General features: G+C 43.8%; 1 non-coding gene across 1 annotated transcript; it reads right to left on the bottom strand.

Moving 5' to 3' along the window:
- Positions 1–5465: 5465 nt before the first annotated feature.
- On the bottom strand, positions 5466–5575 carry LOC118148283 (U6 spliceosomal RNA). The gene has a single exon (XR_004735036.3). It is a non-coding gene; the product is annotated as a U6 spliceosomal RNA (small nuclear RNA).
- Positions 5576–16135: the final 10560 nt, after the last annotated feature.

Genomic DNA, 16135 nt, shown 5'->3' with positions numbered 1-16135 from the left:
ATCAGAAGAGCAGTCCCAGGATGTCAACCCACTCCATTGTTTAAAAGACACAACTCATACAGGCACTGATGGAACCATACTTTACTCATGTAGAGAAGAGACACAGCAAGATTAGCTTCAATAGTTAACATTTGTTCCCCCATGGCCAGCGGGTCTGACCACATAGCCAATGCAGGGAGTTGGTCTGCATGCCTCCATCTTGTGTTACAGGTGAAGGATGCCATCCGCACCCTATTGGGAACAGGTATCACAGTGGGTTTGGCTAGGCACACATGATGCACACACTTGAAGTAAAACAAGGGAATAAACATCTAGACAAGAACAGGGAAAGATATTCCCAAGCAAGGCAATACGCCCTGCACAAGCTGTGAGGTTTATCTCCACATAAGAAAATGTTCCAGGCCCAAGCCACACTCTTACTCAGTTGTTCAAGGGTTAACGGGCTGCACAAGACTGTCTTTTATCAACATTATGAAATGTCCCTTTTTGTGGATAATATTCTTTTTTTCTTTTTTCTTTTCTTTTTTTTTGAGGCAGAGTTTCACTCTTTTTGCCCAGGCTGAAGTGCAATGGCGCAATCTCAGCTCACTGCAACCTCTACCACCCGGGTTCAAGCAATTCTTCTGCCTTAGGCTCCTGGGTTCAAGCAATTCTTCTGCCTTAAGCTCCTGAGTAGCTGGGATTACAGGCATGTGCCAACACATACAGCTAATTTTGTATTTTTAGTAGATATGGGGGTTTCACCATGTTGGTCAGGCTGGTCTCGAACTCCTGACCTCAGGTGATCCACCTGTCTCGGCCTCCCAAAATGCTGGGATTACAGGTGTAAGCCCCTGTGTCCGGCCTCTGATGATATTATTTGTTTAAAGTATACTATTCTGATATTTAAAGCCACTCCATTTCCTCATGATTTGTGTTTACTGGTATGTATTATTTTTCTAACACACAAATTAGCCAGGTGTAGTGGCACACACCTATAGTCCCAGCTACTTGGGGATGTGAGGGATCTAAGTTGCCTGCTCCTTATGAGAACCTAATGCCTGGTGATCTGTCACTGTCTCCCATCACCCCCAAATGGGACCATCTAATTGCAGGAAAATCAGCTCAGGGCTCCCTCTGATTCTACGTTATGGTGGGTTGTATAACTATTTTGTTATATATTACAATGTAATGATAATAGAAATCAAGTGCACAATAAATGTAATGTGCTTGAATCAACCCTTCTGCCCCATCCATGGAAAAACTGTCTTACACAAAACAGATCTCTTGTGACAAAAAGTTTGGGGACCACTGTTCTAGCCTATGCGACAGAGTAAAACTGTCTCAAAAATTGTTGGGTTTCAGGCCACCATCTTACCCTTCGTTTTCTATTAGTACTAGATAGTGCGAGATGTTTTTTGTTGTTGTTCCTTTTTCCCTCTTTCCCTGGATTATTTTGAATTATTTTTGTTTTCCACTTTGTGTCTTCTATTGGCTTTTTATTATACCTCTTTGTTTTTCATTCGTTGCTCTAGGGGTTACAATATGCATTCTTAACTTATTACACACTCTACTATGAATGAATATTGGACCATTTTGTATATAACAAAGGAAACTTAAATGATAGACTTCCATTTTTCCCTTCCCATGTATTGTGCTATTATGGCCATTACATTTTACTTCTACATAATTTAAGCCCCACAATAAATTACCATTTTATTTTGTTTTTACTTTAAATTGTCGATTATGTTTTAAAGGGAAATGAAAAAAGTCTCTTCTATTTACCCACATATGCTCAAGAGTTCTTCATTCCTTCTTGTAGACATGATTTTTCTACCTGGTATCTTTTTCTTTCAGCCTTCCTTTAACATTTTTCATAGTGCAGATCTGCTAGTGACTAATTTTCTAAGCTATCTGAAAATAGCATTGTTTCCCCTTCATTTTAGAAGGATATTTTCATTGGATATAGGTTGACATGTTCTTTCTGCACTTTAAAGATGTTGTTCCCTTGGCTTATGTTGTTTATGATGAGAAGTCATTCTTCTTTATGTTTCCTAAATTTAGTTAGCTGTCTTTTATTTCTCTTTCTCTTTTAAAAATTCAACTATAATATACCTAGTTGTGTTTTTTTTATTCTTCTTCTTCCTTTTTTTTTTTTTTTTTTTTTGAGACAGGGTTTTACTCTGTCACCCAGGCTGGAGTGCAGCCGCATGACCCCACAGCTCATTACAGCCTCAACCTCCTGGGCTCAAGTGGTCCTCCCACCTCAGCCTCCTGAGTAGCTGGGATTACAGGCATGTGCCACCATACCCAGCTAATTTTTTTGTAGTTTTGGTAGAGAGAGGGTTTCACCATGTTGCCCAGGCTGGTCTTGAACTCTCAGCGTCAAGCAATCGGCCCACCTCAGCCTCCCAAAGTGCTAGGATTACAGGTATGAGTCACTGTGCCTGGACCCCTAGTTGTGTTTTCATTTGTTTATCTCACTTGGGGTTTGCTGGACTTCTTGAATCTATAGGTTTACAATTTTCCTCCAATATGTCAGATTTTTCAGCCACTATTGCTTCAAACTTTTTTTCCTTATTCCGTCCTCTACTCATGGGATTCCCGTTTGACAAATCTTGTCCAACAGGTTGCTGATCCTCCATTCATTTCCCCCCTAGCCCTTTGCTGTCTGTATTTCAGTTTGGATAGCTTTTTTTGCCTTGTGTTCAAGTTCACTTATTCTACCTCTGCCACATCAAATCCACTGTCAAGCCCATCCTGTATAATTTTCCCTTCAGATATCATACCTTTCAGTTCTTGAATTTCTATTTGGTTCTTTTGAAATAGTTTTCTTTTTTTTTTTTTAAGTTCTAGAGATTTAATGTACAACATGGTAACTACAGTTAATAACAATGTTTACTTCAGATTGCTAAGAAATTAGGTCTTAAACATTCCCTCCACAAAATTTACCATATGAGATGATAGATGAATTAAATTTATACTAATCGCCGGGTGCGGTGGCTCATGCCTATAATCCCAGCACTCTGAGAGGCCGAGGCGGGTGGATCACGAGGTCAAGAGATTGAGACCATCCTGGTCAACAAGGTGAAACCCCTGTCTCTACTAAAAATACAAAAATTAGCTGGGCATGGTGGTGCATGCCTGTAGTCCCAGCTACTTGGGAGGCTGAAGCAGGAGAATTGCTTGAACCCAGAAGGTGGAGGTTGCAGTGAGCCAAGATCGTACCATTGCACTCCAGCCTGGGTAACAAGAGCGAAACTCCGTCTCAAAATAAATAAATAAATAAATAAATTTATACTAATCACTTCACAACGTATATGTATATCAAAGTATCATATTGTACACCCCAAATAGTTTTTTAAAATTGCATTTTAGGTTTTGGGGTACATGTGAAGAACATGTAAGATTGTTGCGTAGGTACACACATGGCAGTGTGATTTGCTGCCTTCCTCCCCATCACCTATATCTGGCATTTCTCCGCATGTTATCCCTCTCCAACTCCCCACCCCTCACTGTCCCTCCCCTATTTCCCCGCTACAGACCCCAGTGTGTGATGCTCCCCTACCTGTGTCCATGTGTTCTCATTGCTCAACACCCGCCTATGAGTGAGAACATGTGGTGTTTGATTTTCTGTTCTTGTGTCAGTTTGCTGAGAATGATAGTTTCCAGGTTCATCCACGTCCCTACAAAGGACACAAACTCATCTTTTTTATGGCTGCATAGTATTCCATGGTGTATATCTGCCACATTTTCCCTATCCAGTCTACCATCGATGGACATATGCGTTGGTTCCAGGTCTTTGCTATTAAACACTGCTGCAATAAACATTTGTGTGCATGTGTCCTTATAACAGAATGATTTATAATCCTTTCAATATATATCCAGTAATGGGATTGCTGGGTCAAATGGAATTTCTATTTATAGGTCCTTGAGGAATCACCATACTGTCTTCACCAATGGTTGAACTAATTTACACTCCCACCAACAGTGTAAAAGTGTTGCTATTTCTCCACATCCTCTCCAGCATCTATTGTCTCCAGATTTTTTAATGATCGCCATTCTAACTGTCATGAGATGGTATCTCAATGTAGTTTTGATTTGCATTTCTCTAATGACCAGTGATGATGAGCATTTTTTCATATGTTTGTTGGCCTCATATATGTCTTCTTTTGCAAAGTGTCTGTTCATATCCTTTGCCCACTTTTGAATGGGCTTGTTTGTTTTTTTCTTGTAAATCTGTTTTAGTTCTGTGTAGATTCTGGATATTAGCCCTTTGTCAGATGGGTAGATTGCAAAATTTTTTCCTATTCTGTTGGTTTCCAATTCACTCTAATGATGGTTTCTCTTGCTGTGCAGAAGCTCTGGAGTTTGATTAGGTCCCATTTGTCTATTTTGGCTTTTGTTGCCAATGCTTTTGATGTTTCAGTCATGAAGTCCTTGCCTATGCCTATGTCCTGAATGGTTTTGCCTAGCTTTTCTTCTAGGGTTTTTATGGTGTTAGGTCTTATGTTTAAGTCTTTAATCAATCTGGAGTTAATTTTAGTGTAAGGTGTCAGGAAGTGGTCCAGTTTCTGCTTTCTGCACATGGCTAGCCAGTTTTCCCAACACCATTTATTAAACAGGGAATTCTTTCCCCATTGCTTGCTTTGGTCAAGTTTGTCAAAGATCAGATGGTTGTAGACATGTGGCGTTGCCTCCGAGGCCTCTGTTCTGTTCCATTGGTCTATATCTCTGTTTTGGTACCAGTACCATGCTGTTTTGATTACTGTAGCCTTGTAGTATAGTTTGAAGTCAGGTAGTGTGATGCCTCCAGCTTTGTTCTTTTTGCTTAGAATTGACTTGGCTATGCGGGCTTTCTTTTGGTTCCAAATGAAGTTTAAGGTGGTTTTTTCCAGTTCTGTGAAGAAGGTCATTGGTAGCTTGATGGGGATAGCATTGAATTTGTAAATTACCTTGGGCAGTATGGCCATTTTCACGATACTGATTCTTCCTAACCATGAGCATGGAATATTTCTCCATCTGTTTGTGTCCTCTCTTATTTCATTGAGCAGTGGTTTGTAGTTCTCCTTGAAGAGGTCCTTTACATGCTTTGTTAGTTTTATTCCTAGGTATTTTGTTCTTTTTGTAGCAGTTGTGAATGGCAGTTCGTTCTTGATTTGGCTCTCAAGTCTGTCAAAAAATATGGAACGCCACCAGGCGCGGTGGCTCATGCCCATAATCCCAGCACTTTGGGAGGCCGAGGCGGGTGGATCACAAGGTTAAGAGATGGAGACCATCCTGGTCAACATGGTGAAACCCCATCTCTACTAAAAATACAAAAATTAGCTGGGCATGGTGGTGCGTGCCTGTAGTCCCAGCCACTCAGGAGGCTGAGGCAGGAGAATTGCTTGAACCCAGGAGTCAGAGATTTCAGTGAACTAAGATCATGCTATTGCACTCCAGCTTAGGCAACAAGAGCAAAACTCCATCTCAAAAAAAAAAAAAAAAAAAAGGAAAGCTTCACAAATTTGCATTTGCATGTCATCCTTGTGCAGAAGCCATGCTAATCTCTGTATGGTTCCAACTTTAGCATATGTGCTGCTGAAGTGAGCACTAGTTTCCATTTTTCTCCTAATATTTCCTATCTGTTCATTCACTAAGTCCTTCTTTTCTTTATTTTCTTTTCTTTCTTTTTTTTTTTTTTGAGACAGTCTCACTCTGTCACCCAGGCTGGAGTGCAGTGGCGTGATCTTGGCTCACTGCAACCTCTGCCAACCAGGTTCAAGCAATTTTGCCTCAGCCTTCCAAGTAGCTGAGATTACAGGTGCCTTCCATCATGCCCAGCTTATTTTTGTTTTTTGGTTTTTTTTAGTAGAGTTGGGGTTTCAGTATGTTGGCCAGGCTGGGCTAGAACTCCTGACGTCAAGTGATTCACCTGCCTCAGCCTCCCAAAGGGCTGGAGTTACAGGCATGAACCACTGCACCTGGCCTCCTTTAATTCTTAAACATGTAAAATATTCACATTAAGTCCTTGTCTGCTTATTCTCATACTTCTGTGGACTCTCAGTTTTTGTCTGTCTTTACTGACTGTTTCTCTTCTTAGTTACACATATTGATTACCTGCTTCTTTGCCTTTCTTTACTTTTTTTTTTTTTTTTTGAGACAGAGTCTCACTCTGTCACCCAGGAATGAGTGCAGAGGCACAGTCTCAGTTCACTGCAACCTCTGCCTCCAGGGTTCAAGTGATTCTCCTGCCTCAGAGCTCCTGAGTAGCTGAGACTACGGGTTCATGCCACTATGCCCGGCTGAATTTGTATTTTTGGTAAATACGGGTTTCACCATATTGATCAGGCTGGTCTTGAACTCCTGACCTTGACCTCAAGTGATTCGCCTGCCTTGGCTTCCCAAAGTACTGGGATTACGGGCATGAGCCACTGCGCCTGTTTTTTTCTAATAATCTTTAACGTTTATGTTAAATATTGTGAATATTACTTTGGGTCTGGATTTTACCTTTCTTCAAAGAGTTTTGTTCTGGCGGGTAAGTTTTTTTTTTAGACAGAGTCTCACTCTGTCACCCAGGCTCTGGAATGCAGTGATGTAATCACAGCTCACTGCAGCCTCAACCTCTCAGGCTCAAGAGATCCTTCCATCTCAGCCTCTGAAGTAGGAGGGACTATAGGCATGTGCCATCACCCAACCCAGATTATTTTTTATTTTTTTGTAGAGATGGGGTATTGCTATGTTGCCCAGCCTGCTCTCGAACTCCTGGTCTCAAGCAATCCTCCTACCTCAGCATCTTAAAATGCTGGCCTTATAGGCATGAGTCACCACACCAAGCCTTATATAACTTTCCCCTCATCCCTCAAACAGAGTATTGCTCTGTCACCCACACTGGAGTGTAGTGGCATAATATTGGATCACTGCAACCTCTGCCTCCTGGGTTCAAACAACTCTCCTGCCTCAGCTCCCAAGTAGCTGGGATTACAGGTGCCCGCCACCACACCTGGCTAATTTTTGTATTTTTAGTAGAGATGGGGTTTCACTATGTTGGCCAGGCTGGCTTCAAACTCCTGACCTCATGATCTGCCCACCTTGACCTTCCAAAGTGCTGGGATTACAGGGGTGAGCCACAGTGCCTGGCCAGATATTTTTTAAAATGACCTATCAGTTGGGTGGCTCATACCTGTAATCCCAGCACTTTGGGAGTCCAAGGCGGACAGATCACTTGAGGTCAGGAGTTCACGACCAGACTGGCCAACATGGTGAACCCCCGTCACTATTAAAAATACAAAAGTTAGCTGTGCATGGTGGTGGGTGCCTGTAATCCCAACTACATGGGAGGTTGAGGCAGGAGAATCCCCTGAACCCAGGAGGTGGAGGTTTCAGTAAGCTGAGACCACACCCTTGCACTCCAGTCTGGGCAATAAGAGAGAAACTCTGTCTCAACAACAAATAAAATAGGCCGGGTGCAATGGCTCAAGCCTGTAATCCCAGCACTTTGGGAGGCTGAGGTGGGTGGATCACAAGATCAGGAGATTGAGACCATCTTGGCCAAAATGGCGAAACCCCATCTCTACTAGAAATTATAAAAAATTAGCCGGGTGTGGTGATGCACACCTGTAGTCCCAGCTACTCAGGAGGCTGAGGCAGGGGAACTGATTGAACCCAGGTGGCGGAGGTTGCAGTGAGCCCAGATTGTGCCACTGCACTCCAGCCTGGATGACAGAGCAAGACTCCATCTCAAAAATAAAAATAAAAAGTAAAATAAAATGACACATCATCTCAATTGTTTTAAAATTTTGTTTGCATGGGTCTAGTAGACACTTTAGGGTGAGAGTAGATATACTCCTATGTTGTTAACTGATGTTTAGTGAGGTCTCTCTTGTGGCTGACTGAAAGTCCAACATCCCTTCTAATGCAGTATGATTTCTAGAGTCTGCATTCAGCTACACTATAGCTACTTTCTGCCAGGTATTGCAGTTTCTCCCTATGGATAACAGCTTATGTTTTGCCAAAGACTTAAGTGGTCCTTATGTAGACTTTTGTGCTACTGCTCTGTGGAGCTCCCTCTCTGGTACCCTGATCTAGCAATTATAGAACTCAACGGCCCAAAAATCCAATCTCCATATCTTCAACTCATGAAGACCACAATATTCTACAAGGGTTCCACCTCCCTGCACCATGGATCAGAAAGTGCCTCCATACAGAAAGTTGGGCAAATTATGAGGATCAACTAGTGCATTTTCCTTCTCCAATAGATATAGTCCTGTACTGCCTGTTGTCCAAGATTTGAAAATAGTTGTTTCATGTATTTTGTCTAGTTGTATGTGGTTTATACTCTATTACCAGTTATTTTGACTTGGCCAAAAGAGGAGTGATTGTTTAATAACTTTTTAAGGCTGGGCCGGGTGGCTCATGCCTATAATCCCAGCACTTTGGGAGGCCAAGGCGGGTGGATCATGAGGTTAAGAGATCGAGACCATCCTGGTCAACATGGTGAAACCCCGTCTCTACTAAAAATACAAAAAATTAGCTGGGCTTTGTGGCGCGTGCCTGTAATCCCAGCTACTCAGGAGGCTGAGGCAGGAGAATTGCCTGAACCCAGGAGGCAGAGGTTGCGGTGAGCCAAGATCACGCCATTGCACTCCAGCCTGGGTAACAAGAGCAAAACTCCATCTCAAAATTAAATAAATAAATAACTTTTTAATAATTGCATATATATGTATTATACAAAATGAATAAAACCAAAACTGAGAGATGATCTAAAAAATATAACAGAAAATTTTATATATATACCAAAACTGAGAGATAATGATGAGTTTTGGTAGGTTGCATTCATTTTATATTAATTATAAGATATGATATACATATACATATATATACATTTTCTTTTTTTTTTTTTCTGTTTTTGGAGACAGAGTCTTGCTCTGCTGCCCAGGCTGGAGTACACTGTCATGATCTTGGCTCAAGGCAACTTCTGCCTCCGAGGTTGAAGCAATTCTCCTGCCTCAGCCTCCAGAATAGCTGGGACTACAGGTGCTCACCATCATGCCCGGCTAATTTTTTGTATTTTAGTAGAGACGGGGTTTCACCATGTTGCCCAGGCTGGTCTCAAACTCCTGAGCTAAGGCAATCTGCCTGCTTCAGCCTCCCAAAAAGAATGAGCCACCATGCCCAGCCAAATATATATACATTTTCTTCATCACACTGACTTTCTATATCATCTTCTCTATTTTGGTAAGTTGTATTTCTAACATGTTTTAAATATATCAAATTAGTCATTATTTTATATATGCAATAATTATTTCAATATTCCATAAGTTGGTGATCAACGGAGATCAACTTCTTCTTTTTTTTTTTGAGATGAAATTGTGCTCTTGTTGCCTAGGATGGAGTGCAATGGCGCATTCTTGGCTTACCGCAACCTCTGCCTCCCGGATTCAAGTGATTCTCTTGCCTCAGCCTCCTGAGAAGCTGGTATTACAGGCATGACCACCACACCCAGCTAATTTTGTATTTTTGAGTAGAGACAGGGTTTCTCCATGTTGGTCAGGCTGGTCTTGAACTCCCAACCTCAGGTGATCCTCCCGCCTCAGCCTCCCAAAGTGCTGGGATTACAGGTGTGAGCCACCGCACCCAGCTGATCAACTTCCTTGCATACCATTCCTTCTTGTAGTCCTCTCTTTCCTTCTGGGTTTAATAGACATTTTCCTCCTGTACATCCTATACCTCCTGTAATAATTATTAAATGGTAAAGTCCTACTTTTGAAATCTGTAAAAGTGAGAATTTACCACTGTAAAATCTGTAATAATTATCAAAATTCTGTAAGTGGTGAATTCCCACTTTCTGAAATCTGGTTTTTGTTTAGCTGTCATTTTTGAATAATAGTTTAGCTGGCTATGGTATCTCAGTTACATACATACTTTTCTTAGCCCTTTCAAACGGGCTTTGTCTTCAGACCTGTCTTGGTAATGTTGAGAACTATGCTGCCAGCCTAAATGTTGCTTCTTTGTATGATAATATTGCTGTAGTTTCTGATGTTATCTTGTCTGCCTTTGATTATCCAATAGAAATTTATTGACATTTCTTCTTTCTCTCTCTTTGGAGATAAAGTCTCACTCTCACTCGTCACCTAGGCTTGAGTGCAATGGCATGATCACAGCTCACTGCAGCCATGACTTCCTGGGCTTAAGCACCTCTGAGTAGCTGGGACTACAGGTGCATGCCACTTCACCATGCCTAGCTAAGTTTTGATTTTTTGTAGAGATGAGGTCTCATCACATTGCCCAGACTGGTCTCAAACTCCTGGGCTTAAGCAATCCTCCTACTTCAGTCTCTTAAAGTATTGAGATTACAACTATGAGCTACTGTTCCTGGCCTGATATTTCTTTAAGGCATTTACTATAGTTTGTATTAGCCACTTTCCATCCTTTAACATTATTTACCTTGTATTATTTAGTTGTTTTCCATACTTGCCTTAACCCCACCAGCAGAGAACAAGCTACCTGACACTATACGAAGCATTATACATCTTTTCCTATAAAGAGGCACCATGTTCTTTCATAGACTGGGGAGTGGTACATAAAGAAGTAAGATCAAAATGCTGAATGTGAGTTTAGCAGCAGAGGCTCATCTCAAAGACTGCCTAGATATGGCTAATGTTTAAGAACAAATAAATAAGTGATGTATGCATTGACAATTCCGTTCACAAATTATTATCTGGCTTTCAGCAGATGGCTGACATTCTTAGAAACTGTTTACATATCAAAAAGGTATTTGTTAAGCTCAGCAAAGTTTTCATCTGCCAATTTAGGAATTTATCAATGTGTACACACATCTGTGTCTTCGTGAGTGTCCTGGGAAGAGAAATAGGCCCAACTACTCTCAAACTATAAAATCTAAGTTGTTTCCTTTGCTAGTGTTCATATATATCTCAGCAATTCTGAAAGCATAGGAAGAAAATCACCTAAAATGTATTCATGTGAGAGACTGAAAAGCCTCCTGGGTGTAAACGTATCTTAAAGAGATCAAATTGCTTGATTTAAAGCAGTTTTGGTGCTTAGAGGAGTAATTTTGAAAGTACCATAGTGCCTGATACTGGAAATTATCTCTGTAACTACTTTGGATTCAAATCTGGGTTACAAGGAAAGAAAGGGCTGTAAATAAAAATGAAAGTATCTGTTTATATTGAAACCAGTAACAGAATACGTTGAAAACCATTTTGGAACCCACTGAGATGCTACAGCACAGATAACCAACAATAACTCAGAACTTTGGCGTCTCTCTATTACCCACTCAGTCAACACCAGCTATATCCAGAAAAAGCAGCAACAAAGGCCGGGCACGGTGGCTTACGCCTGTAACCCCAGCACTTTGGGAGGCCGAGGCGAGTGGATCACGAGGTCAAGAGATCGAGACCATCCTGGTCAACATGGTGAAACCCCATCTCTACTAAAAATACAAAAACTTAGCTGGGCATGGTGGCGCGTACCTGTAATCCCAGCTACTCGGGAGGCTGAGGCAGGAGAATTGCCTGAACCCAGGAGGTGGAGGTTGCGGTGAACCAAGATCACGCCATTGCACTCCAGCCTTGGTAACAAGAGCGAAACTCCATCTCAAAAAAAAAAAAAGAAAAAGCAGCAACAAAGCACACAGAAGAGATGCCTGACAAAAGGGGCAACACCCAACAGACCTATCATCAGTGCATGCAGGCCATGAACAGTGGCTTACACCTGTAATCTCAGCACTTTGGGAGACCGAAGCCGGTGGATCCCCTGAGGTCAGGAGTTCAAGACCAGCCTGGCCAACATGGTAAAACCTCATCTCTACTAAAATACAAAAATTAGCCGGGTGTTGTGATATGAGCCTGTAATCCCAGCTACTAGGGACGCTAAGGCAGGAGAATTGCTTAAGCCTGGGAGTCAGAGGGCAGTGAGCCAAGATCACACCATTGCACTCCAACCTGGGCAACAGAGTGAGATTCCATCTCCAAAAAGAAAAAGCAGTGCATGCAAACACCAGCATGGCAAAATCACCAGAAGAAGGCAAATAGTTGAAGATGAGCTTTAGGGTTTTTTGTTTTCGTATTTTTTTTTGAGATGGAGTTTCACTCTTATTGACCAGGCTGGAGTGCAATGGCGCCATCTTGGTTCATTGCTACCTCCACCTCTAAGGTTCAAACGATTCTCCTGCCTCAGCCTCCCAAGTAGCTGAGATTACAGGCATGTGCCACCATGCCCAGCTAATTTTGTATTTTTAATAGAGATGGGTTTTACCATGTCGGTGAAGTTGGTCTCAAACTCCTGACATTAGGAGATTCACCTGCCTCTGCCTCCCAAAGTGCTGGGATTACAGGTATGAGCCACTGTGCCTAGGCCAAAACGAGATTTAAAATGCAATATATTATATACTACTAAGTCTGGTAGTCTAACAGACTTGTTACTGAAAATACCTAAGATGGCCAGGCTCGGTGGTTCACGTCTATAATTCCAGCACTTTGGGTGGCTGAGGCAAGTGGATCGCTTGAGGCCAGGAGTTTGAGACCAGACTGGGCAACATGGTGAAACCCTGTCTCTATGAAAAATACAAAAATTGTCTGGAAATTGCGTGAACCCAGGAGGTGGAGATTACAGTGACCCGAGATCACGCCACTGCACTCAAGCCTGGGCAAGAGACGGAGACTCTGGCTCAAAAAAGAAAAAAAAAAATACCCAAGACATCTCTTCCATCCTAGAATTCTCCAGATGGAGTTTCACTAAAGGCTGGGGTATCGTTTTAAAAAATAGGGCAAGAGCATTGCTAACGTATACAGCAAAACAATCAGGCCTAATTTAACGGTGAAAGTTTGAGAGAGGTTTCAAACCCTTACATTAAGAATGTTGGGGCAGTGTGCAGTGGCTCACGCATCTAATCCCAGCACTTTGGGAGGCCAAGGCAGGTAGATCATGAAGTCAGGAGATCGAGAGCATCCTAGTCAACATGCTGAAACTCCGTCTCTACTAAAAATATAAAACTTAACTGGGCATAGTGGCTCACACCTGTAATCTCAGCTACTCACGAGGGAAGGCAGGAGAATCACTTGAACCACAGAGTCAGAGGTTGCAGTGAACTGAGATTGCGCCACTGCACTCCAGCCTGGCAACAGAGTGAGACTCCATTAAAAAAAAAAAAAAAGTTGGGGGAATACTACTTAGGAAGAATTTGTAACCTGCTCCTCAAATCCACAGTGCAGTCAATTTTTGTTTCTACTTTGAAGATAACTACACTCGCTATGAGTATGATGTTTTAAAATCAAGATAGCTCTGACTTTATAAAAGTATTTGGTTATTTTAATAATTGAAAACTCCTACGTTTCTCTCTAGTTTTGACATTTTAAAACAGCTAGAAATAGAATAGCCAGAGAAATCTTTCGAATAATGACAACCAGTATGAAAAATATCATCCAAGGAACTAAAGCAGGGAGTACCGCTAAAGTTGAAATCTAATTTCCACATAGTATATGCTATTTTTCTATTAAATAATACTTTGTACTTACCGTCCTCAGAAGAAAACCTCCTTATTAGTATTATTTTAGCTCTCTAGGTATGAGAATGAATACAAATGGTTTCGTGGCCCAGATCTCAAATTAAAGCCCAGACCTCAACCCTCTTATTGTCTATTTTTTGCCAGAAGCAGTACTAACCCTCATTCTAACAAGGACGGAGGATGCCATAGCAATGTCACAGCAGCAGACACTTTGAGAGAGAAAGACCAGCAAGGAAAAGTCGAGAAAGTATAGGTGGCTGAGAGGAAAAGACAGAAAAGCAACTCCAGGGCTGGGCAGGGTGGCTCATGCCTGTAATCCCAGCAGTTTGGGAGGCTGAAGTGGGTGAATCACCTGAGGTCAGGAGTTCGAGACCAGCTTGGCGAACATGTTGAAACCCTATCTCTACTAAAAAGTTGGGTGCCTGTAGTTCCAACTACTCAGAAGGCTGAGGCAGGAGAATCGCTTGAATCCGGGAGACAGAGGTTGCAGTGAGCCCAGATGGCACCACTGCACTCCAGCCTGGGTGACAGCAAGACTCCATCTCAAAAAATAAAAATAAAAAATAAAGAAAAGCAACTCCAAAATACCGAGTTGAGTATTGAGGCTCTCGTACAGAAGCTGCAGGCACTGGACCTTCTCTCATGAATTGGCCAAAGGCTCTTCCTGGGCTTTCCTAGACAGGGGTGGGGACAGTCTCAGGGGCCAGGAGGCAAGAGGCTGTCAGCACGGTTTCCCGACCACCTGTCCCCGGCCCATAACCTCTCAGCAAATGTGGCCATGCCAAGTCCTTCAGTTAAATTTCCTCCTCTTTATGAATTTGTATTATTTATAAGACACTTGACACACGTTTAAACACTTACATAGCTCCTGCGACTCAGGAAATAGGGCTTGTTCAGCTGAGGGGAAAAAAGCATGTAATGAGGGAGTTAACAAGGGCTGATATTTTTTTACAACATTCTTTAAAAACTGAAAAACCTCTTTAAACACCAGGAACAGCTTAAATAATTCACTGTGGGCCTAAGGGAGCTGTGTGGACGTTTCCCTAGCGGGTCCCTTTCTGGCCTCGGCCTCCCCTGGTGCCATCGCCACTGTGGGCGGCGGGCCACGGGCTCCAGGCCTCGGTCCCAGCGGTTCCGGGCTTCCAGGGCCCACCAGGGTCCGGGGCAGGGTGGGGGCCGGCCGGACCTGAGGAGCCTGGACCCCGGAAGTGGGTCGAGGCGGGCCGCGCCCTTTGAACCCTGGGTGCGCGGGACGTCGGGAGCAGGCGGAAGTGCGGCCCTCGAGGCGGTTGCGGCCTGTTAATGCTTGAAGCGAGTGGCTCAGAGGCCTCAGCCTCAGCCTGGGCCTGGGCCGCAGCCCTGGGAGACGGACGATGCCCGAGGCGCTCTGTCCTCGGCCCACCCTGGGGACTTGTTTGGCCGCAGGAAAGGATCGGGAAAGACGGCTGCCCTTCTCCCACCGGCCCTGGGCTCCCGCGGCAGGCGGATGTGGGGAAGAGGAAGGAGCCCGCGCCGAGGCTCTCGGGGCGCCTCCTAGGCCGGGTTCTCGGTCTTCAGGCTCTCCTGGCGGTGGTTTTGCGGGAGCGAGTTGAGGCAGCTGCGTTCCCTTACTTGCCCGAGTGCCCGGGAATCGTGAAGCCGGGCCTACGGGCGCGGTGGGAGGAAGGAGTGCGAAGCGCGGTCGCCGTGCTCGCTGGGCGCCGGGCTAAGTCGGGCGGTGGGGATGGCGCCGGCGGAGGGAAGCACCTGCCCCCGCCCACCTTGACCCAGGGACCGCCGCCCTCCTGCCCGGCGCGGAGTGCTCGCGCCCCTCCTGGGCCATCCGCGCGGGAGTCTCAGGATGGCGAAACCCGGGACCTCGCGGCCCTCGAGTGCTCCCCTGCCAGGAGGCGACCTAGGTACCCTTTATCGAGCCCCATCCCCCAGGGCAGAGAGAGTTCGACGTTCCCGAGGAGGGAGTCTCCATGGAGGAATTCGTCCTGCTTCACTTCCAGAGTTGAAAGCCCGGAGGCCGTCGGTTCTGCAAAGAGGAACAGTCGGGCGCGGGCTAGCAAGCAGCTGATGAAAATAATTGTCCTCGGACACACAGCCTTGCACCCAGGGGCGCGCCTGCACACACACACACACACACACACACACGCACAACTTGCCTTCTCTAGCCGCTCAACCTTAGTATTCCGGGCATGCAGTTTTCAACAACTTGCTTGACACAATAACAAAGACATTTAAATGCCAGGACGCAGACTTCACTTTTTAACCTGCTGTGAGGAGCTACTTTCAAAGCTTCCCCACCGCGAATAAACTGACAAAAAATATGGGGTGCACTTATAAATTAAACACCTTACCCTCAAAGCAACATGCGTTAATCAGGTTTCTAAGGCAATCGCCATCTCTGTCTTTTCCTATTCACCCAAATAATGCCCCACGAAGGAACCCCTTTACACAAGAGAGAGCTGGGAGAAAAAATGAATTATACCCATTGCTAGTAAAAAATCATCTTAAATCAATAGAGCACCACTTGAACTTGAGTTTCTATTGTTTCACTGAATCATCAATGTTTTTAATTAAACAGAGCTACCCTTTCTGTTAAAACATTGCATAAAAGGGTTAGGTTCCTACTTTTGTTGAGGCAGCTGGCGTTTGTTGGCT

This window comes from Callithrix jacchus, chromosome 1 (genome assembly GCF_049354715.1).
Source record: "Callithrix jacchus isolate 240 chromosome 1, calJac240_pri, whole genome shotgun sequence".
Lineage (NCBI taxonomy): Eukaryota > Metazoa > Chordata > Mammalia > Primates > Cebidae > Callithrix > Callithrix jacchus.
Note: the sequence above shows the minus strand (reverse complement) of the source record. Positions and strands in the feature narration are given on the sequence as shown.